At 42.6% G+C, this 12,591-nt stretch overlaps 1 protein-coding gene across 6 annotated transcripts in view; it reads right to left on the bottom strand.

Moving 5' to 3' along the window:
- WASF1 (WASP family member 1) overlaps positions 1 to 12,591 on the bottom strand; it is a 53,776-nt gene that overhangs the window by 36,171 nt on the left and 5,014 nt on the right. For all 6 annotated transcript variants that reach the window (XM_077302165.1, XM_077302157.1, XM_077302174.1 and 3 more), the window contains exon 2: positions 3,053 to 3,223. The gene's annotated coding sequence lies outside the window, so the exon portion shown is untranslated. The remainder of the gene's footprint in view (positions 1 to 3,052; positions 3,224 to 12,591) is intronic.

Genomic DNA, 12,591 nt, shown 5'->3' with positions numbered 1-12,591 from the left:
GAAAAACTCTGCAAAAAGCTAGATTACTTCTAACTCAGATAATCTTCAAAACACAAAGAAAACTCTAGTGTTTATGAACAGTCACAAGTGAAATAGCAGCCAAGACAGAAAACACAGTTAACCATGCTTTCAGCTTTCATTTATATTGTTTACCATCTTCTGCACCAAGCTCAAGTTGGGTGTAACAGAAATCACAAGCTGCAGAGAAAAGATGTATTAAATATTGCAAGCTATACAAATATTGGGTAATTTCCTTATATGTGAATGCACACAGAAAATAGTTGGGATCTGAAGTGCATGTAGGGAATGTCCAAAACCATTGTGCTGAGGACATGCTAATACTGCCTGTCCATGCATTTAATTAAGCTGCTCATCTGTTCAGATCTCAAAGGCAGGCACATTTAGAATATTACACATTCATGTGAGACTGTTGCCATGTGAGAGTGGTTTCAGCAGAATGATTTTGCTGAAGTGTAAAAAAAAAGAAGACCAAAATTGAAGGTACAAGCAGAAGTGAATCCCTTTTGCTATTAAAATGTTCAATCTGTTTCGAATTTCAATTTCCATAATTTGCTTTGGCTGCTAAGCAACAAATCAAATATGGTTTGATGTATTTGATATCTGAAGGCATTATTCCCCTTGCGTCTCTGATGGCTGAAAATATAGTTGGAAGAGCAGCTTCTTTCAGAGCAATGATTTTCAGAGAAAATACGGACATTGAATGGTTATTATTAATGTAAAAATATACATGAATTATCTGGGGAATTGCAAGATTTTTTTTGCTCTACAGAATTTGGTTACCTGGATCTATGGAGGTAGGGAGAAAAGAAAAAGTGAATGCCTTCATACTTGGTCATGCAATTCAAGACTATCCATAGTCATTCACAGAAAATCTCACTGTGTTGAATGGCTCAGACTTCCAAGTAAATGTGCACAGAACTCAGCCTACCGACCTATGAAAATGCAGTCTTCAAAGACCATTATTTCCAAAGTCTCCTTTGTCTCAATAATCCAAATTACTGTTGTAATGCCTTCACAGTAGGATGTCATACACACATAAATGACACATGGAAATTAGAAAGTAAAAAACATCCCCAAATTCCTAACCTATTTGTGATTTACAATGTTGTGAGAGCTTTCAAGTTTCATATAACTCTTCTTCAGGCACAACGATTGAAAGCTTTTTGGGGTAAGCAACAAAAGATGTTTAATGGGTTGGTAAAGAGCCGAGTCTGCAATGCAAATCTTAAGAAAGGGATGACTGAATACCCCAATAGACTAATCTGGATTAAGGATTTGACTGGTGTGTACAAAAAGAAGCAGCTAGGATAGAGAAGGAACAGAGAATCCCCCCTTTGCAAATATACACAAATCAGCAGTTCAACCAGAACTCAAATTATTATAAGAATAGATAACAGAACCAACAGAGCAAGTTCACATAATAAACTGTGCTTTTCAGAGCACTGGCATAGCAAGACTGAAGCACAAGGTCTCCTCTAAAACAACTAATGGTGCCTGAATAGTTAAACTATTTTCTCTAACATAATAAGCCATGTCTATCCAATATAAAAACTGTGAACTCATCCCCTCACTTTGTGTTTGTAACCTTGTGGAGGAATTTCAAACATCTACTACCTAAGGTGAAATTCAAACAAAACCCCAAACCCCACTTTTTTTGTAGCTACCGTACCTATGTGGACTTCTCATCTCACTCTCAAGTAAGTATAAATCTAGAAGTGGTTCCCAAAGTGCAGCATTCCTCATTAACAGGACTCGATCCTTTCCCGAGGTTATGAATAATATAACTTGTGCTTAGAATATCCTTATCCATTGTTGTTCCTCTATATATTTATGAAACAGCCTAGGGGTGGGACATGTCCGACTGTCCAAGTTGGAATAGAGCCAATCAGGGTGCAGCCAGCTTTGCCCTGATAGGCCCTGCCCCTGCAGCTCCTGCCCTCCGTCCCCGGACTCTAGCTTCTTTGCTCTCAGACGCCTCAGTACCTAGAGCCAGCAGCAGGTAAGGAGAGAGGGCCCTGGGCAAAGGGTTGGGGTGGAGGGCTTGCTAAAGAGGGCCTCCTGGCCTGCTGATGAGGGCCTCCTTACCAGCAGCAGGTAAGGAGAGAGGGCCCTGGGCAAAGGGTTGGGGTGGAGGGCTTGCTAAAGAGGGCCTCCTGGCCTGCTGATGAGGGCCTCCCAGCCCCCACCCGCCCCACCTTATCTGGCTGTGAGCTGCCACCCAAAGCCACCTTAAGCTGCCTAGCCATGGGCCAGGCTAGGGGACCCTTTCAAGGCCCGTTCTTAGGAATGGGCTTTGAAGCTAGTTCATTCATATTGGCTCATCTAGCTCAGCTGTCCTGTTCAGGTTTTTTGGAGGTTAATTGACATATTATAAGGCATACCAGCTTCAAAAGTATTTCTTCAAACAAATTTTAATTACTCCTTTTATGGGAACTCTTGAGAATTAAAAATGAAGGTGCCAGCATAAAAGGATAGTGTGTTTCAAATACATTTATGACACTGCACCATACATATTACCTCTACCTAAGATAAATGGTAGTCTCAAACATATTCATTTTATATTGTCTCACATTAAAGTAAGTAAATAATTAAACTACTTGTTACTAAGCAGGAAGTATAGTCTGCAAGGTAACACTAGAATTGCATTTGATTGACAACCAACCTAGATATTACAATATTCTTTGGCCCAAGCCATGGATATTGATGCCATTTTAGAACTGAAAGACATTTTAAAATGCCATGACGGTGGCCCACAATTGAACACGACAAGGTGATCACATGTGACCCCATATACCTTTCCATATGCCAAAACTTTCCCAGAGAAACAGTATGATGCTAAACATATTCAAAAGTCTTCATTAAAGTGACTGAGATTAATTTTTTCTACCTAATGCTCAATAGTACATAGGATCTATGACAACTAGCTAAAGGACATATAGTGTTTCTTATACAATGAACAGTCACAGGCCAGGCATTCCAATTTGATCTACTAGATTACAACTGATATAAGTTTGGGCTATTATCCTCTTACCTTTTGTTGTTAATAAATTTATTTCTTCGATTACAAGTACTACTTCTGAAATGTGTTGGATTTTTGCATTCAAAATAGCTTTTTATGTATACACAGAATCTGATATGTTATCAAGTAAACATATCCTACAGTTAGTCCTGTTTCTCATCTCTGGCCAGGAATTGGTCTCATCTGAAAGACAAAGAACAATTTAAAGCCATTTAATCTTTTACTTTTTCATAATTACTGTTCAGAAAAATGTCATTTAATGTTAATTCTCATTAAAAAGACAGCTTACACAGAATTGGACTGAGGCAACCAACATATTCACTCAAATTATTAAATCATGAAATCACAGCTATTTTTTAAAAAAATTAAGTGTGATATATGATATATGAATGCATGCTACAGTAAATAATACCAGCATCGTATTTTACTGAATCATCTAAGCTGTCTTGTCTTATATTCTTAAATAATCCATATCCGTAAACGCTCCTGCGGAGCGGTAATAATAAAGCAATAAGGGGTAGGTGGGAGGAGAAAGGGGCGAGGCGAGTTTGTAATAAAAACTCAGAGGGGCAAAGCGGCTCCTGATTGGCCCCTCCAAGTGTCACTCTGGCCACAAGTGGCCACTTGGCCCGCCCTGGACTGCCCGGTGAGAGGCTTCGCCGCCGGGAAAGGAACAGGCTGCTGTGTCGAAGATGCAACGGCCCTTCTCCTTTCCCATCAGCGAGCCAGGGACCTTGGACGGGGAGAGGGGTGGCAGGAAAGGAGCAGGGCCACCACATTGCAGACACAGCGGCCCTGCTCCTTCCTGCCTCCAACCCAGGCACCTTGGCCGGGGGGGGGGGTGAAGCCTTCAAGAGGCTCCCGAGCCACCTTCTGCTGCAGCCTGCCAGCCAGCCAGCCGCCATGGGCAGCCTGGGGGAGGTGGCGGGGGGTGGCGGCGCTGGCCGGGGAGGAAGAACTTGCACCCCTGCCAAGCCGCCCCACACTCCTGCAGCCACCCCAGGCCCAGGAGACTTCGGCCCCGGCAAAGGGACAACCCCGATGCGTCATTGACATGCCGGGCCTGTCCCTTTGTCACCCACAAAGCCCGCCTGCCGCCTGGACACTGCCCGGCCGAGACAGCCCCGCAACGAGGCAAGGGAGCCCCGCCCAGGAACCACATGACACCCAAGGTAAGCCGACACGCAGCCTACTCTTCCAACCCTGCGCCCCCTGCTGCTGCCCCCCCAAGCACCCACCCACCCTCCGCGCTCTTTGCCCGCCCACCCCGCCGCTCTGTGGTGGCTTCCCCACCCCCCAGTACCTTTCCCTTTCCCCCCACACAAGTCGCCCCCACACCCACTATGCCCCGGATCCCCCAACCCAGCCACCCACCCAGCTCTGTCTTATCCCGCCGCCCCAAAGGTCACCCCCACGATCTGCCATCGTTACCCTCACCCAGAACACCCACCCCTCTCTACCCCACGCTCTTCCCCTACCACACCACCTCCAAATTCGCACCCCCCTCGTGACTCCCCCCTTCACAACCCCCCCTCCTTTCCTCCCCCTCCCCTCCCACCTACCTACCTCCCTGCCTGCCTTCCTGATTCCTTCCTTCTTTACTTCCTGACTTCCTCTATTTCTCTCCCACCTTTCTGCCTTTCTCTCTCTCTCCCTCTCCCTAGCTCGCTTTTGCTCTTCCTGTCTTCCTGTCTTTCTCCCTTCCTTCCTTTCTCCCTTCTACCCATACTTCACCCACCCCTTGCCCTCCTTTCTCCCTCCCATCCCTCCTTCCCTCTTGTACCTTCCTTTTGTTCCTTCTTCCTCCCAGTCCACTAGTGCCCACTGTATTTTGTCTACAACGTGCTTAATTTCTAGTCATACTAATAAGTAGCTGCTTCTTTATACAGGGATAATATATCTTTAAATTTAATCAATCGAATGTTTATAATTACGAATTCTAGAAGAGTATCCCTATTAGTCCATTATAGCAACACCGAAGGAATCTTTGGGCATCTTAATAATTAATAGATCTATTACAAGCACAAGCCTTCACAGACCAGAGCCCACTATTGGATGCACTGGATAAAACTTGCCACCATTCTATTTCATCTTCTATAAGTAACAGGTGGTAATAGGGAATCATTTGCAGAGGAGGAGGAGGAGAAGAATTGGTTCTTTTAGGTCACTTTTCTCTATCCGAAGGATCCCAAAGCGAATTACAATCCCCTTACTTTTCCTCTACCCACAACAGACACTCTGTGAGGTGGGTGAGGCTGAGAGAGCCCTGATATCACTGCTCAGTTAGAACAGCTTTATCAGTGCTGTGGTGAGCCCAAGGTCACCCAGCAGGTTGCATATAGAGGGGGAGAATGGAATCAAACCCAGCTCACCAGATTAGAAGTCCGCACTCCTAACCACTACACCAAGCTGGGTGAGGGATGGTAGGGTAGATAGAAAGAATTATTAAAGGTATAAAAACATTAAAAATATAGCTTTCTCTCTATTTCCTTTAGCCGTAGATCTCACAGATCGCTGCTCTCCTTGTCTAGGCAGGAGAAATATTGGAGAAGAGGAGTTACAGAGCACCTACCAGCATTCCAAAGGAGGGCTTTTTGTTTAACTCCTGCCTCCCTGGAAGTGGATGAGAAAACACACTCTTCAGATGTCCTCCACTCCAGAGGGAGAACAATACACTCGCAAAAGATTAATTGTACCCCCCAGTTAAATACTAGTGAATATGAGTCTGCTGAGAGCTGTCAGTTACAAAAAAATGTGGAAGCAATTTACAACATTTTAAACATTTGAAAGAAGTTATTTTCTATATTATAGTAAGCCAAGTGTATTCTGTGAGAAAACTGGGGTTAGGAGAGATATTGGTGTTCTGGTTGATTACTCAGTGAGGCTGCCAAAGCAGTACATGGCAATAGCAAACAAGGCAAACACCATGTTACATATTAGGGCAGTCATTTTAAGGCAATATTTTAAACAATGCATGCAAATATAAAATTAATAATCATTTCAATTGCACCAACTGTTCTATTTCTTTCTTAGTATCTGTTCAATGGGTTAACTCTCTCCCCCTACTTGCAATGCTTCCCTATCCCTGCTCCCCTTTTTGTTTGGTGCAGCAAAAATAAATGGAAACATAGCATCTGAAAGATTAACAAGATTATATTCCAGCATATGCATTCCGGATTATGAAATGGGCTTTAGTTCATGAACTCTTACGCTGGAATAAAATCTTGTTAGTCTTTGAAGTCCTGACTCCTGTTTTCCTTACATCTCAAGCCATTTGGAAGAGGAAAAAAATCTTTGTTTTTCAAAAAGTCTAGTACTTCAGGCTGAGAACTTCTAGGAAAGTAAACAATACAATCTAAAGAAGGGACATCTTCTGAAATTGTATTTAAGGGAACAGGAATAGCCTCTTTGCTCCATTATCTATCTGGAAGCCATCTGATTGTATCCTGAAGTCTGATATGCTGAGCTTTAGATTGCAAAACCACAAGATTAAAGACAAGTGGGTTTTAACATATAATACATAAATATCAAACATCTTCCTTTGGGGGGGAATCCTATAAAAGAACAATTTGTAGTAGTGAAGAACAGTTATATTTTGTACTTTATCTTGTAGGAACTGTATTTAATGCAAGCACAGAAGCTTATTGGCTATCTCATTCAAAAAAGGTACATTGGTTTATAAAATTCACTTGATACATTGTTTTTGTTATATGCTTCTTAGGTTTATCAAAGGCTTAGTGGAGCAGAGTTTTGTACAAGCAGATATTTCCATCTTATCTTATCCTCAACACAACACACTTCTGAAAGGACAGTTCAGTACACTTTCACTCCTAGGCCCCCTGCTGCAACAAAGGATGACAGTAAGTGCCAAAGGGGACTGTATTTTTTTACACTTATATCAATCCACTAAGAACTGCAGTGACACAAAATGCAATCTAAAGCATTCCAATGTGACTGTTATTGTGTTGCCCCTAAAGAAAGACCACCCCCATGTCCCATCAACAGAAAAAAGAGGGCTGTCTTAAATTTGCATATGACAAGTATACACAGTAGCAACAAAAATAAATTCTGTATAGCTTTTTAAAATACAATCAGCATGACCAGATATGCAATACTAAGCAAAAAAAAAATCCATAAGCAACTGTGAAATATGTGATGGAAAGATCCGTGGATAAACATTAGTATCTCCAAGTGCAATTACTGGTTTACTCTACCTGTTCACAATTCTGCCAATACAATCTGCATTTACAAAGACATATTTTCAAATGAAAACTACTGAACCAGTACTTGGAAGAATGCTTGACAAGGCTGGCACGGTGGATATAAACCACTATAGATGAATTAGAAAGGTGAACCAAACCAACGCACAATAAGCAGCTTGCTAAGCTTTCTGATGACACCATCAGAAAAACAAAATGATTATATAGCAAATTTATAGATGAATGCATTTTACAGATGCATTACCAGCCTCTACTGTGGGGAGCAGAAGGGAAATGGAAAATCAGTAACCTTTCTGCCTTCCCTCCGACACCTGCAGTTAAGAACAATGTGCTCAAACCAGTCACAATATAGATCAGTATGAAGAGTACTGTTGCTGGCAGGGGCTCATGGGAATTGTAGTCCATGAATATCTGGAGGACCACAGGTTGACTACCCCTGTGTTAGACTACTCTGCATGACTTCAGTGATCCCCTTCATCCCTCCTGGGAATCAACTATGTACATATAAGCATCATAAATCCCCCATAGCTAAATCCCCCAATGAAGTTCCATGTAAATTCAGTGGTCTCCGCCAATACAGATCAGGCCTTATAACTGAAAGGCAGACCTACCTTTAACCCCATTTTCAATGACTATGGAAGGGCTGCACTGCATGTAGACTTATTTCACTCTTCTCAGCAAAACTTTCACTTCTTTCAAGGCAGAAGTAAATCACAGCTGAATCCAGAGCTCCTGGCAGCTAGAATTCGTGTTGCTCAGTCTCACTGAATTCAAAGAGTGAGCTAGGACCATCTAAAGGTATCAAACTAATTTTTTATGAGGGGTGGATCAGACATAAATAAATGTCACTTTGTCGGGCCAGGCCATAAAATGTAATGTCAGGTACCAAAGATATAAACTTTATGAAGCACACAGGCAAACACAATTAATAATATTATATTTTACTCGAAATACAAGCATGATTAAAATATTAACTCTCTTACAGTAATTCCTTTCTTTGACTGACACCTCATGTTCTGAATTACTGCATCAAAGTATGGAGTCAGCTCCTGTGCTGTACTAATTTTGAATATACTAGAATCATAGAATCATAGAGTTGTAAGGGGCCATACAGGCCATCTAGTCCAACCCCCTGCTCAACGCAGGATCAGCCCAAAGCATCCTAAAGCATCCAAGAAAAGTGTGTATCCAACCTTTGCTTGAAGACTGCCAGTGAGGGGGAGTTCACCACCTCCTTAGGCAGCCTATTCCACTGCTGAATTACTCTGACGGTGAAAAATTTTTTTCCTGATATCTAGCCTAAAACATTGTACTTGTAGTTTAAACCCATTATTGCGTGTCCTCTCCTCTGCAGCCAATGGGAACAGCATCCTGCCCTCCTCCAAATGACAACCTTTCAAATACTTAAATACTGTTCAGGTGTGCATCTGTAAGCTGAGAATATACTTCTGATTTATTGACATTTGTTACAAAAAAGAGCAGTTTCACAGATGCATGTTGCCCCAAACACAGAATTTTAGAAGCAAAAGCCTTACGCTGGGATACTTTGCTTCCAAAACCTCATAAAATTTGCTAAAATGCTAACTTTAGAGAGCTTATACTTCAATACAACATTACACTGATCCACATCTGCCAATGAAAGGATGCCACAAATTGTACCTCACTTGTTCTGGGTTTAAGAGTGTTAATGTTTTAAGCATGTCTGTATTTTGAGTAAAAAGGAATATTGTTATTTGGGTTTGCCTCTGTCCTTTATAATGTTTATATCTCCAGCACCTGACATTACAACTTATGGTGCACATGGCCTAGCTTGACAAAGTGACATTAATGTCAGATTTAAATGTTAGCCTCTCCCACTCAGGTTGAGGGATGCCTACCTATAGCCTGGCATCTATACATGCACAAGTAAAACATCACTTCTATAATAACAGCCACCCCCATTTGCAGAGATCTGATAATGCTGAAGCTTAGGTCAGCATTCCTCTCTATTTCCCCACCCACCAGGCAACTCCCATCCTTCCTCCCATGGTGGCCTCTGCCTCCTTCGCAATGCACTCCATAGCAGGCAGTTTGTCAGCCTTGCCACACCTGGACAATGGGCTGTTTCTGCAAGTTCTGTTTGGTCCCAGGACCCTCCTGCCTCTCACAGGAGAGGTTGGAACTCTGGTGGTGACAGTGGTGGCTTAAAAGGCCCAGACAGCAGTGGTGGCAACAGTAAAGATGCAAAAACATGGGAATCCTCTCAGGGTTTGGGTGGTGGTATCTCTCTCCACCTGAGCCCCACCACCTCCTCTGCCCACTATTATGCTTGCACCCTATGGCAAACAAGACACAAGCTCTCAAGGCCCCCATCTCTTTTACTGTAGAGTGTAGGCATGTAGAGTGTAGAATGTAGGCAACCCTCATCCCCCTGATGACTACCCTCCCACTTCCACTGCCTATTACATATTAGTACTGGGACAGTATTTAGGGATATAATACAGTCTCTGTCATCTGGCAATAAAAATAATGACCAGTTGTTTGCAGGCCAGATAAGAGATCCCTCGTCATTGGCCAGCCATTTCCCGGCACAGGTATGGAGCAAGTAAAGTGGGCAGAAGGGCCTCTAGCAGTGGCAGCTCCATCTCAGAGCTCGAGGAGCCGCTGCCAAGCACAGGGCCACAACGCAGAGGCATGGAGAGCTCCAGCAGCGACACACAGCCCAACGGCCAAGAAGGGTGCAGTGAGGCAGGACGGGAAAGGGGGCCAGAGTGAGGAACGTGTGGCAAATGCAGGGTGGGCTAGAGAACAGGCTGGGCGGGTGAGAAGGCCGTGTACCCCGCTGGCGTGGGTGCCAGGGCTTGGGCTGGCCATGTCAGCGAAAGTCTGCTCCTTGTGGGGAGTGGGCCTGAGGGGGGCTGGCCAATCAGTAGGCGTACCACTGGGGCTGGAAGCAGATTCCGGACAGGTCCCAGACAATCTCTGCCTAGGAGCTGTTTCCAAAATATTAGAGGAGCAAAATGTTAAAGATGGAAAAACTTCCATTCCCAGCTATTGCCATTGCCATTCCTCTTATGAAGAGGCCTCAAATCTTAAGAGAAACATTTCCACACATTTTCTTCTGTTGCACACACAGAAATTGATTCAGGGTTGGCACAATAAACTGACCAGCTATTTAACTGTGGTCAAATACAGCTGTTCTATGAACTCAATAGTGGGTTGGATCCAGTGATGTGCCAGCAGAAGACAATGAAGTCTGTGCATCTTTTCTGCATGCCTGCACATCACATCAGTACTTTTCACAAGGGAGGCACTAAACAGTAGAGCTTCTGCTTTGCATGCAGAATGTCACAGGTTCAATTCCTTGCACTTTTGCTTTTTAAAAAATCAGGTAGTATGAACTGTGAATGACCTCTGCCCGAGGCCCCAGAGAGCTGCTGCCAGTCTGCACAGCTAGTACTGATCTTGATAGAAAAATGGTCTGACTCACAATCAGCGGCTTCATTTGGCCAACCTTATTCCCGGGATTGCAGGAAGAGACTACAGTGGGAGAAAGGATGAAATGGCTTTGCCTTTTCCTTCCATCAGTGCAGTCCTGCTGATGGAACAGAGAGAAGGTGATTTCATCCCTTTCCTCCAAACCACTGCACTCTCCAAATAGGAGTTGCTATTATAGTCCACATGGGTTCCACAGTCCTGGAATTAATCTTTACCACAGTCAGAAAGGGCACCTGGGAATATGTTTGTGCTTGTGATGGAAACTCACTGGATCTAACTCAATGCCACTGCATTGATGGTAGCATATTTTATGTCCCTGCAATGTCAAAGCAGCCCTCCTACCCTTGTTCCAAATAACCACAGCAGTCATGGACTAACCTCGTAGCACAGCAAGCTTCTCCTACTGGCCATCAGCCATAACCTTGGAAAATACTAATAATGAGCACATGCATCACCAATGACAATTTTTGTTACTTCTCTTTATTTCAACTTTCATTCATTCAGCAATGTAAGCTATCTTTGGTGTCCCAGGATAAAAGCCAAATGAAAACGAACCAAAACCAAAAACTGTTCAGAGAATCACACATATTTCTTTAAATCTCAACTATTGTTAAAAGTTAGAATAGATCATTACAAATTGTTTAAAATTTTAACACATTGGAAATCATTAACTAATTAGTGTAATTTCTAATTACTGTATTATCAAATCCATTAAAGATTACAATATCTTTTAAAACTAACCTTTTTAAATGAATGAAATTAATGGTTCGAAAATAGTCTAACAATATTTAATCAGTTACCTGACTGGATAACTTCAGCAATAGGATGGTCCTCTGGGCATATGTCCCATTGTGCTCAGACTCTGCTATTTCTGGTAGGCTTAGTTCAGAGGCTTCACTCCTCTGTCCCTTGTACCCATTCTGGAAGCTTTTAAATGGGTAACAGAAACTACACACATACCTTAAATGCTGAGTAAAACATTACTGTGGGCACATGTAATGCAGTTTCACCAATAGAATAAAAACATTAATAAGGATGCTATATAGACTGACTATAACTGTGCCGGTACACTTAAATCTCATTCAAGCAGATACGAGTATCTCCAGCTCTGTATTAGCATCATTTTCAAAGCATACTGTCTACTTATATACCACTAACCATCTTGTCCATCTAACCATCTTAAATTTAACTCATAATTGTAACAGGTTAGCAATAAATCTAAAGTAACAGAAGATGAAATAATAAGTTTCATTCTGATTCATAATTTTATTTCAAGGGCCAAATTAAAAAATACTTCCAGGGGGGGGGGACTACAGTGCAGCATTAGACCACAAGGCAGTATCTTTCATACAAGCCAGCACCTGCTGGTGGTCACTGAGATTCTTGTGACTAATGAGCTAGGTAGACTCTTTTTATGCTTAAAAAACTTTGCAAACTCAGGTTCACTTAACAATTAAGGCATAACTAAAACATGTACTGAGGTTCTGTGTACACATTTTTATAGTTATGATATGAAGAGAAACACACTGATGGATCCCAAGGATTTTTCAAGGTTCTTTTAAAAAATAAGAGAAGTAGACAATGAAGGACTAAGGCCATATCACACCTAACTTAGAACCTTGCATTGCCACAAACTATTAATATCAGCTTAGGGGAAAGATGTGGGCTTCAGTTGTAAGACACAGATACACCCTTACTGTACTTTTAAGACAGTTGCAAACAGCAGTGGAATTGGCTGCCTGAGGAGGTAGTGAACTCCTCCTCACTGGTGGTCTTTTAAATAGTAGCTGGACAGATATTTCTCATGGATGCTTCAGGCTGGTCCTACATTGAGCAGGAGGTTGGACTAGATGG

The sequence above is a fragment of the Paroedura picta genome, chromosome 1, assembly GCF_049243985.1.
Source record: "Paroedura picta isolate Pp20150507F chromosome 1, Ppicta_v3.0, whole genome shotgun sequence".
NCBI lineage: Eukaryota > Metazoa > Chordata > Lepidosauria > Squamata > Gekkonidae > Paroedura > Paroedura picta.
The sequence above is the reverse complement of the archived record's forward strand: the minus strand, read 5'-3'. Positions and strand labels throughout refer to the sequence as shown.